Source organism: Monodelphis domestica, chromosome 3, assembly GCF_027887165.1.
Source record: "Monodelphis domestica isolate mMonDom1 chromosome 3, mMonDom1.pri, whole genome shotgun sequence".
In the NCBI taxonomy this organism is placed as follows: domain Eukaryota; kingdom Metazoa; phylum Chordata; class Mammalia; order Didelphimorphia; family Didelphidae; genus Monodelphis; species Monodelphis domestica.
This window is the reverse complement of record NC_077229.1, coordinates 313,703,032-313,719,003: the sequence shown is the minus strand read 5'-3', so window position 1 is coordinate 313,719,003 and position 15,972 is coordinate 313,703,032. Positions and strand designations below refer to the sequence as shown.

Below are 15,972 nucleotides of genomic sequence, written 5' to 3'. Positions count from 1 at the left end.
CTTTTATTTTCATTATAATAAAGCCCTTGTTAATCAGATTAGCCAGACTTAAGATTTGATGAGTGGAACTTGTTAGATATGCTCCATTCCTGGTTAAGAGAGAGTGAATAAAACATAGGGTCAGAGAAAGCGGAAGTCATATTTGGGGGACAGTGATTAGGGTAGTATTGATGAAATTATATGTCTGAGTAGGGAAGTAGAATGTCAATATCACTGAATAGTAATACCGAAAAAGACTTTAGAATTAATATATTTAACTAATTCATTTTACAGATGATGAGACCGTTAACTCTGGTTTGAAGTTACTCAACAAATCAGTAAGAGGTATAAGATTTAAATTAGTTGACTGTAGAGATAGGGTTCTTTCTCCTATATTACACTGAAAAATAAGTCTCGAGAGAATGCTCAGAAAAAGGAAGAACAAAGGGAATAACACTATGAACTCTGTATTGAATCCGTAGACCTCGTGAAAGTTATTATATCTCATTAGTAGAGTTGGGATGAACCAACTACTTTACAAAGTTTGGTTATTTCAATTAATTCAGAAATATACTTATTGTTTTCTTTAAAAATGTATTTGTTTGTTAATTACATTTAAATACCCAGCTAACTCCCTCCATTAGAAAAGACATAATTTGATAAATATATATATATATATACATATATATATATATATGAATACCTAAATTTTTTTTTTACTTATTTCTATTTATCAGCTTTCTCGGGAAATGGACATATACAAGCCATTCTTCAAACAATATTTTTGTTACTCTTCCCTTGGTTCTGCTCATTTGACTTTTCATTATTTCATGTATAAAATATTTTATTATAATTTATATTGTACTTATAGACTTATATTATACTTATAGATGACTTTGCAACTCTGCCTTGCTTACATGTAATCATACACAAATCAAGACATCACCCCATGATGTCATTGCTGCTGTTCAAAAATGAAGGACAAAGAACTACAACAGATTAGAGTCAATATTGTCTCATAATTTTGCCATAGACTGGTCTTTCTTGATCTCCTTAGCAGCTAGTGCTTCCACCTCCAAAAAAATTAAGTGGCTTTTGTTTATACTTATACATGCTATTTCCTGTGATAGAATGTTAAGTTACCAAGGGCAAGAGCTATTTTGTTTTCTTCTTTGTATCTCCAATGTCAAAAAAGTACATGGCATATGGTCAGTATTTAACAAATGCTTCCTTGATTGAGAGAGCTTAATATTACTCAGTTTCCTCTCACTGAATGTCATGAGATTATCATATATTTAAAAGGGACCACAAAAGTAAGGTAGGCCAACTGCATGGTTTTACAGATAAAGAAACTTAAAATTAGAAAGGCAAAGTAACTCATGATAAATAATAGTAGCTCTAGAATTTGAACTCATATGTTATGACTACAAATCTACCACCACATTTCCTGCCCCTATTTAAGTTTTTATCAAATATTTAGGAATCCCTGTCAGGAATATTACAGAGTATGTTGCTTTGCCATACTGGGGAATTGGACTAAATCATCTCTTAGGTTCTTTCTAATTCAAAATTCAAAATCTAAATCCTATGATCTTATTTTATCCTATTTTTGGATGTAATCAAAATATCTCTTCAGACATTTGGGAAATGCATCAGGTTATCAGCAACTCTGAAAGAGTAATCGATCAGTCTTGTGCTGATTGACAAAGTAATAAAATCAATCAAAATATTTAGCATGCCCTTTGGGAAGCTGGCAGGCATGGTGTATTTCAAGTTCCAAGTGAAACGGAAAGTCGTTAAAAATAAAATGATATTCTGAAGCCCCATATATATCACTACACTTTGAGGGTCTACAGCTTCTACTCTCTGGAATAGCTTCAATCGTGCCACTTGTGAGTCTGATGGAACATGAAATAGCAGGACAAGGTCACCAATGATAAAGCCTTGGAACAATAGCCAATCTGCCAGCCTTGGTGTCGTGCTTGTCAGAAGAAAACTCTGCTGGGCCTGACATATTTAAGGAGAAGGTAACAGCAGGATAGTCAAGCACCTGTTGTGTTGTGAGCTAAAGGGGAGCTATTGTGAATAGGAAAAGCAAAAAAATGTTCTCAGGACTGGCAGATCAGAGCTCCAAGTCCCATGGCATAAATAACCATGGATGTCTGGGGAACACCTGCAATCTGCTCACCAGGCTGGTGTGTGTCTATAAAGAATGGACTTACATCATTTTGAGCAAATGTTTTGGGCTTAAAAGTGAGTCTACAAGGCAAAGTCACAAATGCCAATAGGCTATTCAGAGAGTAGATACCCATACTAATAATGGGACAGGAGCCACATTTACCTACTATAGAATGAACTGCTTTTCTTGTTTCTTTCTTTTCAGCCAGGCCCACAAACAAAAATTTAATTGGTCCAACAAAAATCCAATTGAACAAATGCTTATTGAATGCATGTTATATGTGAGGCACTATGTTTGATCCTGGGGATATAAGGACCAAAAATAAATCATCCTTTTCCTCTAGGAGGCTATTTTCTACATGTGCATGGAAAAGCTAATACAAAGGTTGTAGAAAATAGTACAAAATCTAAGATGTAATAGAATTTATACCTGAGGAGGGGTATGGAGACAAGAAAATCAGGGAGCAGTTTTCCAGCGTTGTTTTGAATAAAGCTAGGGGCTTTAGTAGGTGGAGGCAAATATGTAGTATATTCTAAATGTGCAGGGACTCATGGAAAGGCACAGAGCTGAGAGATGGCTTGACAAGTATTAGCAATGTCACAAGTCACTTTGAAACAGAATGTACAGAGAACAAGTAATATGAAATAAGACACAACTCTAGGTCAACCTACATTATTTAGGGTTATGAAGGCCAAATTGAGAATTTTGAATTTTAACTTTGAGGTAATAAGGTACAGCTGATCATTTTAAACAGAGGTTTATTTGTCCAGATCTTTGTTCTGTGGATATGAATTTGATATCTAGATAAAGGACATTGATTGGAAAGGGAAGAGACTGAAGGAAGTAAGATACACTTGAAGGTTATATTAATAGTCCAAGTTATAGGTGATTAAAGTACTGAACGAAGAAAGACTGTAAAGAATTAAAAAAAAAAGATTCATTTGTTTTCTTGAAAGTAGAATTAGCAGGATTTCCTGGGAGCCCTTGCCTCTGGCTCTGTCCAATGGGGTTTCAGGAGCCTCAGGATGGGTGTGGTTTGGAGGAGCTACTCAAGGTGCCAGCCACTGGGCTCTTGGCATTAGGAGCTGACCCTGGTGTTCAGAGAAGTCCCTAGCTCTGGCAGACCAAGCTCCCCTCCTGACTGCCCCAGAAGCAGCAGCATCCACACCCATAGCCGCATCCTTAGCTGCTGCTCCGTGCTATCCTCATCACCAACATGTCATTTTTCAACAAACTGGCCTTGGACAAGGTGGACCTGAAGGGGAAAAGGATCATCATGAGAGTGGATTTTAATGTTTCCATGAAGAACAAAGATAACCAACAACCAGAGAATTGGTGTTGCTCTTCCTAGCATCAACTACTGTTTGGATAATGGAGCCAAGTTTGTTGCTCTCATGAGCCACTTGGGATGGAAGATAGTATCCCCATGCCTGAAAATTACTCTTGGAGCCAGTGCCTGCAGAGCTCAAATCCTTGATGAGCAAAGATGTTCTATTTCAGAAAGATTGGGGTCCCAAAGTGGAGGAAACCTGTGCTAACCCATCTAATGGTTCCATCATTTTGCTAGAGTATCTCTATTTCCATGCAGAAAAGGAATGGAAAGGCATAGATGTGGCTGGGAATAAGATCCAAGTGGATCCAGCCAAAGTAGAAGCCTTCTAAGCATCCCTCTACAGGCTGGGGGATATTTAGGTCAATGATGCTTTTGGTACTGCTCACAATTCCCACAGTTCCATGGTGGGAGTGAGTCTGCCACAAAAAGCAAGTAGTTTCCTCATGAAAAAGGAATTGATTTATATTGCCAAGGACTTGGACAGCCCAGAGATGCCATTCTGAGCCATCTTGGGTGGGTGTAAAGTGGCCGACAAGATCTAGCTAATCAACAATATGCTAGACAAAGTCAATGAAATGATCATTTGTGTTGGGATGGGTTTCACCTTCTTCAAGGTGCTCAACAACATGGAAATTGTAACTTCTCTTTTTGATGAAGAGGGCCAAGATTGTCAAAGACCTGATGGCCAAGGCTGAGAAGAATGGAGTCAAGATCACCTTGCCTGTTGACTTTGTCATAGTGGACAAGTTTGATGAGAATGCCAAGACTGGCCAAGCCTCCTTGGCCTCTGGCATCCCTGCTGGATGGATGAGTTTGGAATGTGGTCCTGAGAGTAGCAAGAAGTACACAGAAGCTGTGGCCCACACCAAACAGATTGTGTGGAATGAACCTGTTGGAGTATATGAATGGGAACCCTTTGCACAAGGAATCAAAGAGCTAATGAACAATATGGTGGAGGCCACCAGCAGGGGCTGTATCACTATCATAGGAGGTGGGGATACTTGCACTTGCTGTGCCAAATGGAACACTGAGGACAAAGTCAGCCATGTGAAGACTGGGGGTGGTGCCAGTCTGGAGCTGCTGGAGGGCAAAATCCTCCCCTGGGTGGCTGCTCTGAGCAATGTCTAAAGGTTGGCACTTTCCTGTCTGCTGGTTCATGTATATAATCCATCAAACTTGACCCTGCAGTGCTTCCTGTTCCTCTCTCCTTGGCATTAGGCAAGTTTCTCCCTCAAGACTCAACCAGTGGCCAGAAGATGGGGCAATGAGAGCCCCAGAGGCAACTCAACTCCTCTTGTTTCCTGGTGTGCCTGTTATCAGATCTCACTTGAACTTATTTAGTGTGTCTAAACTAGTGTTGTGATCTGTAGAGTATAAATTATATGCAATATTTATATCTTGCCTTTAGAAAGAAAAAAGCTAAAGCTACTGTTAGCCATAGTCTCTTAAAATATTCAGCTTTTTCAGCAGCTGTTTTTGTCATTACCCACACACAGTATGGAAATAAGAAGAACTCCAGTTGGGGTGGGGGGGGTGGTTGACCTATTGAATAAACATTTCATAAAAGTGCCAGCTCAATTTAAAAAAAGTAGAATTAGCAAAAGGTGGTAACAGAATGAATGTGGTGGAATGGGGTGCAGGAAAGGAAAGAATGGGGCTAAGTTGAAGATTACAATCTCAATAGTATTGGAGGAATTCAAGAGGTAGATTTGAGAGGAAAAATATATAAGGTTCTGTTTTCAACAAATTGAGTTTGAGATGTCTGTGGAACATCCAGATAGAAATGGCTTGCATGCATGTGAAAATGTTGGCCTGATGTTCCAGAGAAAGAAAAGATTTAAGTGTCATCAGAAGAGAGATCTGATAAGTGATTTCACAGGTATTAATGAGATCACTGAGAGACTGCAGAAAAAGAAGGTAGTTTCATACAGATATTTGGGGAATGCCCACCTTTAGAGAGCGAGAGACAGATGATACAAATCTTCTTTTATTTGGCACCACTTTTTTGTCTTTTGGTTCCCTAAGGCAGTTAGATGGTATAGGAGACAGAGTATTGGACTTAAAGTTAGGAAGAAGGGAGTTTGAAACCATTTCTGGACCCTTAATAATGTGACCCTGGTGACTAAGTGATTAAGTCATTGAGTCTTTTGAACATATTTGTAAAATGGAAATGATAATAATACCTATTTTATAGCATTATTTTTAGGCTAAAATTAAACAAAATGTATAAACATTTGCCAAATTAAAGTGTTATATAAGTGCTCGCTTTTATTAGAAGGTAAACTTCTTGAGGGCAAGAACTTTTTGCTTTTGTGTATGTGTGGGTGTATATGTGAATATACTCTAAAAACCCTTACCTTCTGTTTTAGAATCAATACTAAGTATTTTTTCCAAGGCAGAAGAGTGGTAAGGGCTAGGTAGTTTCTGAGGCCAAATTTGAACCCAAGACATCCTGCCTCCATTCCTTGCTCTCTATCCACTGAGCAAACTAGCTGACTCTTTATATGTATTCTCAGGCTTTAGCATAGTGTCTAGAACACAGTAAGCTCTTAAGTAATTTCTTCAAGAATTATTTTTAATTTTTAATTCATTCATCTAGCCAGCAAAGGAGATCAAGAAGGAGATTTTGCAGAGAATAGAACAAAAAGAAAACAGTACCATAGAAGATAAGGGAGCAAAGAGAGTCCAGGAGGATGCTATGCTCAACAGTACAGTATCAAAATCTATAGAGTGAAAAGACCATTGAATAGGACAGGTGATAATAATTAATATTGGCTTTGAAAATTAAGTGAACAGCAACCCAGTCACCTACCTGATATTTATTTTATGCTACTATTCTACTATTTTGATTGCCTCTCAGGTTTTTCCCTTCTTCCTCTCCTAATCCATCTTTCATATGGATAGCAAACTAGTTAGATACAATCTTGCCATTTTCCTATTTTAAAACTTCAGTGATGTCTTTGGTTGCCTTTCAAATGTTTCTAGTTCTTTTCACATGATTTGACAATTCTTTCCAGCCTGATGCCAACTTACCTTTTCAGCCTTTATTTCACACTGCCTTTTGTCATGTACTCTATACTCCAACCAATATTGGATGCTTTGACTTCAAGTTGTGCTTTCCCATTTCTGTGCATAGGCACACCCTATGCCTGAAATTTTTTCTTCACAGAATTTTTGTCTAGTCTTTAGTACAACCTGAGTATCATTTCTTTCATGAAAAATCACTTGGCACTTCATATTGACAATTTCATTTGAGACCATAAGCCTGTGAGGTAGGTGCTATTATAATCTTCATTTTAGGAATGAGAAAACCGGCTCAGAAACCTGATGTTAATTGCCCATGGTCATATAGCTTGCATTAGAGGTGGAATTCCAACTTATTTCTTCCTAACTACCATTCTCTATCCTTTCCAGCATCCCATCCACTCCAACGCTCAGTGAAGTGTGATGGGAGTTTTTTTGGGGAGGCGGACTTAGGGGGAGTGACAGAAGAGTGAGATGGGACCATTATGACTTTGGGAGAAAAGAATAATTTTAATAGATGAATTTGTTTCTTGAATAGTGGACAACCAGGTATAATTAGAAGAGCTAGGAGAAAACAAGATGATTTAGGAATAGCTAATTGTTTGATTTGGCCAGAAATGGAAGTAGAGAGTTGCTCCATAATGCACTGATGATTTTATTCAAATGATCAATGCCAACAGCATCATATGAAAATGAAGAAATAGAGATACACAAAGTTAAATGATTTATCCAAGGCCTCACATTGAAGCATTGTTAAAGTTGTGATAGAACTCAGGCAGACACTGATTTTCATTTATTTATTTTTTTTTAAGTCTAGTGTCTCTTCTCCCTTATACTTGTTCTCTGGAGTCATACTGTAGTCATCTATCTTGAATGCATTTCCATTGCTGAGGCCCAAGATTGTAGCTCTGTTGTAAATAGGGACAAAAACTGCAATTCCAAAGGCTATCAATCCTGGAAATTTCCTACTCCTCTGGCAAATTTAAATTTAAAATAACAGCTGCTTCTCCTCTGGGATGGAAAATAGACAAGATGATTCCCAGTGTAATATAGGTAGAGGAGTAATTTAATGGAGAAAAAAAGGAAAGGACTGACTGCATGTTCAGAATTCAGCATTAGGCTTTGGTCTTCATAAGGAGACCAAAAGCTTGTAACTAGTTGAAAGTTTTGCTTTGATCTTTTGAAGCAGAATCTATCATACCCAAATTCTTTTTTTGTTTTTGTTTTTGTTTCTGCACACTTCTTCTTAACATAAGGCCTCAAAGGAGAGGATACATGGCATAGTGAATATAAGACCTGTCCTTACTAAGGTCAGGATGATCTAGGCTTGAATCCAAGTTCAAATCTTTGCCAGATTTGTGATTGTGGGTGAGTCAAATGAACCAACATAAAATAAAATACCACATAAATGTTAGCTATGAAGGCACATATCAATCTCTTTTGACTTGGACAGGTAGAATGGCATGTTGAATAAAGAGTTGCCCTTGGAGTTTGTCTTACTTTTGATACATACTTGATGTGTGACCCTGGAAAAATAACTTCTCTCTAGGCAAATCTAAAACTCCAAATTGTAGAGGAAAGTGACAAATTGTGTTAAAAGAGGGAATTTCCTCATCTGGGAGTTCCTCATACTAATGAAACCATGGGTTTAGTTATTCTCACTCTCCTTCATATGACTTATATTCACCCTTGGAATATGTAGAAATAAAATGAAGACCAGAAATGAAATCTTTTATATGTTGCATAACTTCTCCCAGTATAGAGATCCTTAAAACATTAATGTTTAATGTCTTTGAATAGTCAGAATAACAACTTAAAGAGATCCAAGAATAATCACTACAGCCAGAAAAAATGGTTCTTCCCCATGCAATTGAAGTTTATCATTGAACATTTAGAAAGGGGAGTGTGCTAAAAACCAGGCCCTTCTGGGTAATTAAAAAGCCTGATTGGTGTTGAAGTTTCAGCAAGTCATAGAAGGTGGGAAGTGTGTATGTATGTTTCAAGGATGTTTGAAAATCAAGTATTATGCCCAAATTTAATGAAGCAGCTCAGATATTCAGCTCATGAAAACTCGAAAACCTCTAGAAGCAGAGATAGTAAAATTCTTAAATCTTCAAAAAGTAAATTATATAATTCATATTCTTAATCCTTGATCAGGCACACAATATACTATCGCATTAATTCTACCATCAAAATATGTGATTCAAATTACAATGCAGTGTTTGCCTTCTGTTCTGTGTGGTTTACAAATCAGTTTGGTTTGCCCTTTTAATTACTGATTGATTGTTCCTACATCAGCATGATTGATTTAAGAACCACTGTGAATAATAAGGTAGTTTCATGATAAATGAAGGTGTAGTGTGGAGATAAGGGAAATTAGTTTATTGCAAACAGATAATTATACTTTTAAGTACAGTAATCTTCAAGAAGTGAACACTATGGGGCTGATAAAGATTTGGATCCTCAAAGTTTCTAGGGAATCTTATCAAGCTTTAACTTTTGATTCCATGAACATTGGAAAAGTCTCCAGACTATATTTCTGAAGTATCAGAAGAAAAATGCCATGGTATTATTCCCCTCTTGCAGGTTAAATACATTGGTGTTGTAAAGAAAATCCTTTAGATACATGAATTCTTCCTTTGGGGATAGTAGTTTTTATTTCCATGGAGTAATATCTTGTTGGAGTTACAAGGGATCTTAGTGTCCTTTTAGTGCCATTCCTTGATTTGCAAAAGAGAAAACAAAGACCTGAAGGGTAAATGACTTGACCAAGGTTAAACAGCTAGTAAATGACAGAGACTGTGTAAGAATTTGGTATATTCAAACAAATGCTAATCTCATCTGTACATATAATGAAAATGAGGATGATGATGGGAGTTTTTTTTTTTAAACCTGCTCCACCTTCCATCTTAGAAGCAATACTGTGTCCCAAGGCAGAAGAGTGGAAAGGCAATAGGGAGTTAAGTAACTTGTCCAAGGTTACAAATCCAGGAAATATCTGAGGTCAGATTTGAACTCAGTCTATCAAATCTCTGGGTCTGGCTCTCAATATACCAAGCCATGTAGCTGCCCACAATGATGGGAGTTTTCCTTTGAATGGCAGTAAATAAATCTTTGGAAAACCTTCCTTTTTCAGTCAAACTCCAGTAACAAAATAAAATGACTGTAATAATGATGGATCAAGTTATCAAGCAAAATAAGCTTATGTGTGGTCTCTGATAGTTGACTAAAACCATGAATTGGGAGCTATCAAAATGGGCTTAATGAGATACAGTTAGTTATTCAAGAACCCAACTGTTTAAAAATGTTTAAAGGGCAACTAGAATGATAACTTATGCTAGAAAAAGTTCCTTTAAATAGATTTTTATCCATTAGGGATATGTCTGTTTCCTATGCATTCCAATGCTCCCAAGGAGACAAGCTACATGATAGGTAAGGCATGTAATAGTAACTATAATTCTATGCAAAATATATTTTAATTACTGTGAATCATTCTCTACACTGTAAACCAAGTGGGAGAAAAGAGGCAAGAATAAATGGAAAGTAAATGGAGAAAAGGGGAGAGGTTCACATCTAATGCAATACTATTCCTACAGTGGAGAATTCCTATCTTTATGTAGGATATAAATTTGACCTAAGGAAGTTTATAGACTTTTTCTCATATGAATAATGGATGTTGATTTCGGAAGGGAAATTTTTAGACAATTAATGGAAAGTTCCAGTGGAAAAAAAATATAAAGTACTACTCAGTAGTTTTGTCTCCTTTAATAGAAATCTTATGCAATTGTCTAACATAGATATTCTTAAATCTTTTTTTGTATCATGGACCCCATTAGCAATCTATTGAAGCTTATGGACTTCTCTTCATGATTAGTGGTTTTAAATGCATAAAATGTAATACATAGGGTAAAAATAATCAAATATATTAAAATACAATTATAAAAATATTAACAAAAACAACTTCACAGCCCCCAGGTTCCATGAAACTCAGTGAAGATCAAATGTAAGACATGTCATTCTTGCTATTTGAAGTACTAAAGTATTTCAGAGTTTGTTATTTCATGTATTCCTTTAACCAATTCAAGCTACAGTCCTTATATATTGTAGGCATATAGTTTGACCAAAATAATGAACTGCTTAATGATTTTCTGATGATGACCCTTTCTGAACTTTGTTATAATGGTCCTCAGAGGACAGCCTGTCTCTGAACCCATAATTTAAGCCTTTCCAACTTGCTGCTAGAACACAATCTGTTGAAATATCCATTAATAACCTAACATCATCCCCATGTCATAATGAGACATCAAAGTAGGATATTGGGAAATGCTAATGGTAGAGCTGGAAAATTAATAGTTATGTAACCAGAAAGTAAGTGACTCTTCTTATTCTGATCACTAAATATTGATATCCCACAGTTTTCTGTTCTTTGAGCTTCTCTTTTGCCTTACCCCTCTCATTTGTCATTCTCATTCATTCCCAATCCTTTGATTATTTTTTCCATGTGGCTAGATCCTAATTCTAAACTCTAGCAAGGATTTTCTCCTAACCTTCAGTTCTATATGTCTACTGTCTGTTAGACATGTACATTTGATGTCTTACTATCACTTTACACTCACATTAGGCAGTTCCTCATTTCTAACACAACCCAAGGTGACCAAACAAGAACAAAAGGATAGCAACACATTTGCCTTCTGTTTCTATTAAATGCTGCTATTATGGTTTTTGTCATTTTAGTTGGTTTTCAGTTATCTTCAACTCTTCATGACCCCTTTTGGGATTTTTATTGGCAAAGATACTAGAGTGGTTTGCCATTTCTTTCTTCAGTTCATTCTGCAGATGAGGAAACAGCCAAATAAGGTCTTAAATGGCTTGCCCAGGCTCACATACCTAGTAAGAGTCTAAGGCTGGATTTGAATTAAGATCCTCTTAACTCCAGAGTCAGCACTATATTCTCTGCATCCCCTAGAGATCCAGTTCTCTTACCTAACTGTAAACCTTGAACCATCTTTCAAAACTTTCTCTCTTTTCACATGCTACCACATTTGCCAATTTTTCCTATGTACTACTTCTCAATTCATTACTATTCTGTTACCATCTTCTTTTAGTTCTTTCTTACCTTACTTCTTACTGAAATGATTGTAATATGATATTACCTTAAGGTATCTCCTCTGAATACCAAAGCATTTTCTGAGAACAAGTAATCAGTGCATCAGCAAACATTTACAAAAATGAGGGGTTACTTGTTCTTAAGGATCTTAAATTTTTTTAGAGGGACACACATTATGTTTATAAGTAACCAAATACTGAAACAAGTACAAATTTATTGATTGAGTAGCACTAAAAAACGAGAGAATATGTAAAGGTCTCTGGAAGGAATTGATACTTGGTCTAAGCCTTCAAGGGAGCTAGAGATTCCAAGTGGCAGGAGGGAGAACATTCTGGGAACCAGAAAGAGTTTGTTCAAAGGATTCTAGAGATAGAATAGAAAGTAATCCTATTCTACTATGGCATACAGTGAGTGAATGAGAATAATGCTAGTGTTTTCTGGAGCCAGCTTTAACTTTGAGAGCTAATTCTTAAATTTTTAGTCTGAGAAAAGCTTAGATTACATTAGATTTTTTGCTTATTTTTTGTTGATTTATTTTATTTGCTTATTATTATGTTAAGAAAGTGGTTATAATTCAGATTAACTAAAACGTGGATATATATAACATTTTCCCTTGAGAGAGCAGGTTGTTAAACAATCATCAGCATACCTCTGTATTGCTTATGAACATTGCCCGAGTTCAGGAGAAATATAGTAGAAGGCAGAGGGAATGAAATCATTACCAAGAGGACTGATGACTGAAAGGTAATGATAATGTTAATAGTAATAATACCTGACATTCATATAATTATTGTATTCCTAATGTTGTTCATTCATTCTTCAGTCATGTCCCAGGCTGTGACACCATTTGGAGTTTTTTTTGGCAAAGATGCTAGAGAAGTTTGCCATTTTCTTCTCTAGCTTATTTTGTAGATGAGGTCAGGGTCGTGTGTGAGGGCTGATTTTAATTCATATCCTCCTGACTCTAGGTCTGCTGAGTCACCTGACTGCCTCCTACTTTTCTAATATAAGAGCTTAGATTTTGTTCTACAAGCAGTGGGGAGCCACTGAAATTTTTGAGCAAAATAGAGAGAAATATCTCATTTAAATATAAATTTGGTAGCTGTGAGGATGGTTTCATGATACAACAAAATGAAGACAGGGCAACTAATAAGGAGGGATGTATCAATAACCTAAGTAAAAAGTAATCAAGTTCTGAACTAAAGTTGTTTTGTAGTAAACAGAAAGAAGAGGACAGATTCAAGAGATGTCCTAGAAGTTTAATCAACAAAAGTTAGCAATAGATTGGAAAGAGGTGGTGGTTAAATGAGAATGAGGAGCTGATTATGACGTCTAGACCATAATCCAGGATTATTGGTAAAATGCTGATGTTCTTTCAGAAATAGGAAAGTTAGGTTTATAGGTACTTTTTAGGAGAAAGAAAATGAGATTGACTTGAACTTGGTACTAGTCAAATGAAAAATAATGAGTGGTTCACAAGTCTTTCTAAATAAGATAGAAACTCCATATTATGTCATTCAACATTCTACATAAACTGACTTAAATTGTCTTCCCAATGTTAATTTATTACCCTTCTATACTTGTCTTGAATTCTGTTCAGACAAAACTTCTTGTGACTAGCCACATCTCCCTCATGTTAGTAGGATGGTTTAGAAGAAAGCTTTGGATTCATCCAATTTGATGTTTACTATATGTGACCTTGGGCAGTCATTTAACCTTATTGGACCTCAGTTTCCTCACCTACAAAATAGGCTTGACTATATTTTTCCTGAGGTCCTTTCTAGATCTAATCCTTGATCCTATGTTTTCCTTTCTCTCTGCCACTGGTAATATTTTCTCTTCCTGGAATGTACTTTTATCTCAGTTTATCAGTTGCCTTCAAGATTAAAATTTAAATATCTATTCTTCCAGAAGCCTCTTTTAATAACTCCCACCTCTATATTCCTATATAACTACATATGATGGTCATGACTCTTATTATAATATATCAAAAGCTACCTTGTTATTCAGTAATCTGTTCACATACACCACCTCGATTCAGTCTGTAAACCAAAAAGTTTTTGAAGACAGGAATTATGGCTTATGACCCTATGAATTCCTGAAAAATAACTAGCAGTGTGTCTAATACACTTAAAAAGTCTCTATCATTTGAATTGAAGTAGATAGATGATTCAGTGTATAGAGATTTGGGCTTGGAGTCAGAAGCACCTGAGTTCATATTTGGCCTCAGACACTTGCTATGTGCCCATGGACAAGCCTTTTAGCCTCTGTTTTCCTAAGAGGCAGCCGGGTGGTCAGTAGATAAGAGGAAGACCTGAGTTCAAATCTGGATTTAGAAACTTGCTAGCTATGTGACCCTGGGCAAATCACTTAGCCTGTGGTTGTCGTAAGCCAGTGGAGAAGAAAATGGCAAACCACTCCAGTGTCTTTGCCAAGAAAACTCTTTGGATAGTGCAGTCCATGATGTCATGAATGAACAGCAACAATCCTTTCAATTATTGAAACATAGAATCATAAAAATGAAACTGTAAAACAACCTCTGAACAAATTTCTCTAACAAGCAGTCATCCAGTAATGGATGGGAAACTCACTACTTGAATTTTTGTATTACATTTGTTGCTTATACAAAGGAAATGAAATTGGGAAAGATGCTTAATGTGTGGGATGTGAATATTGTGATTCAGAACTTCCAAGCTAAGCTGTATTAATGTTTTTACTATTCCTTGAATATCAGAGTTGGAAGAGAAATCTGAGATCACTTAGTCAAGTGGATACTTGAGCAGACATCCAGATATTCCCTTTACAACTTTCCTAATAATTGGACATCTACCCACTGCTTGAAGATTTTCTTATCACTAGTTCTGTCCCTGAGGCTAAGTAAAATAAGTTTAATTTCTCTTCCACGTGACAACCCTATTAATACTTAAAGCCAGCTATCATGGCTACCTCATTTCTTCCGTTGTGGAGGCCAAAAATATCTAATTTTCTTCCATTGATCCTTTTAGAGAAATTGTTTGTATCTCTTTACTCACCGTCTTACTCATTGACTACTCCCACCTTTTCTGAAAATGTTCCAATTTGGCAATGTCCTTTAGAACATAATGGGGTACAATATCCCCATTATTATCAGACTAAGGAAGAGTGTGATGATCAGCTACTTAATTCTGTTTATTATACATTTGTTAATGTAGGATTGGATCATATTGGATATTTTTATTACCATATATCATATGAATAAATGACAATATATTCTGGGGGAAAATGTACATACATTCAACTGCTTCTTTGTTAAGGAAAATGACATGTGCAGCAATGTATCAAATTCTTGAAGCATAAATAGGTTATTTGAGAATGCAATGGCAGATGCACTGTTTCATTTCAGAGTTAATCAAAATTTACACAGCACTCTTGATAGATGAAATAATTTAAATAGTAGACTACAGTATGATGACCCAGTTTGATATTTATACTTTTTTTCCACTCTTAAATCATGGAAGAAAATCTACCTAGTTTCCAGCAGGTAAATATGTCATTGAAGAGAATAAATTAGGTAGAAAGGGCCTATTGTTATCTACTCAAGTCCCCCAAGAGAATGTGGGATAGTTCTCTTTAGCAACTTTTAATTACTTTGTCCAGCCCATTTTTAAGTATTCCAAGTGATGGAATTTCAATTATTTCCAATGGAAAACTTTTCTGACTAATTTTTTCTAGTAGAATATAGTCTGAAATATATCTTTACTAGTACTCTTAAAGAATTAAAATCTTAAAAGTGGTTTCTGATAGACGTATTTATTTTTTAAAAACACATTTCATTTTTCTTAATTAAATACTTTATCATATTTTCAATAATTCTGGCCTTGATGCATTCTACAATTTTGTCAGTTACTGGAATGAGGACATAACTGACTTCTTCAAATTTATGGATGGGAGCAATCACTAATGTATTGAGTGAAAGAACTCAAATGCAAAAATTTCTGGATTGTTGAATAGGAATGTTAAGAAAAATTCTAAAAAGATAAATGTGCAGTTATTCACTATAGTTCAAATAATTTGACTACTAAAATATAAAATATAAGCCTGGGGAAAAGTGTTAATTTAAAAGTTTGTGTGAAAGTGGCTTTAGCTGATTTTATACACAATATGGTGATGAGGTATGGTGTGATGGTTAAAAATTTTCAATCAGCTTAAGGTTGCAATCATTAAAATAGTGTCCCAAAAAGGAGAAAGTAATAGTTTCATTGAACTCTGAACTGATCAGAGCATATTGGAATATTTAATTCTAGATATACAGTTTGTCTTAGGAGAGTAGGAGATAATCTGGGCTTCGTCCAGCTGAAAGTGTCTTCAGTT

The 15,972-nt window shown here is 35.9% G+C and overlaps 1 pseudogene; it reads left to right on the top strand.

Annotated features, from left to right (window-relative positions):
- Nucleotides 1-909: 909 nt before the first annotated feature.
- Nucleotides 910-5,966, top strand: LOC100029541 (phosphoglycerate kinase 1-like; annotated as a pseudogene).
- The last annotated feature ends 10,006 nt before the right edge of the window (nt 5,967-15,972 follow it).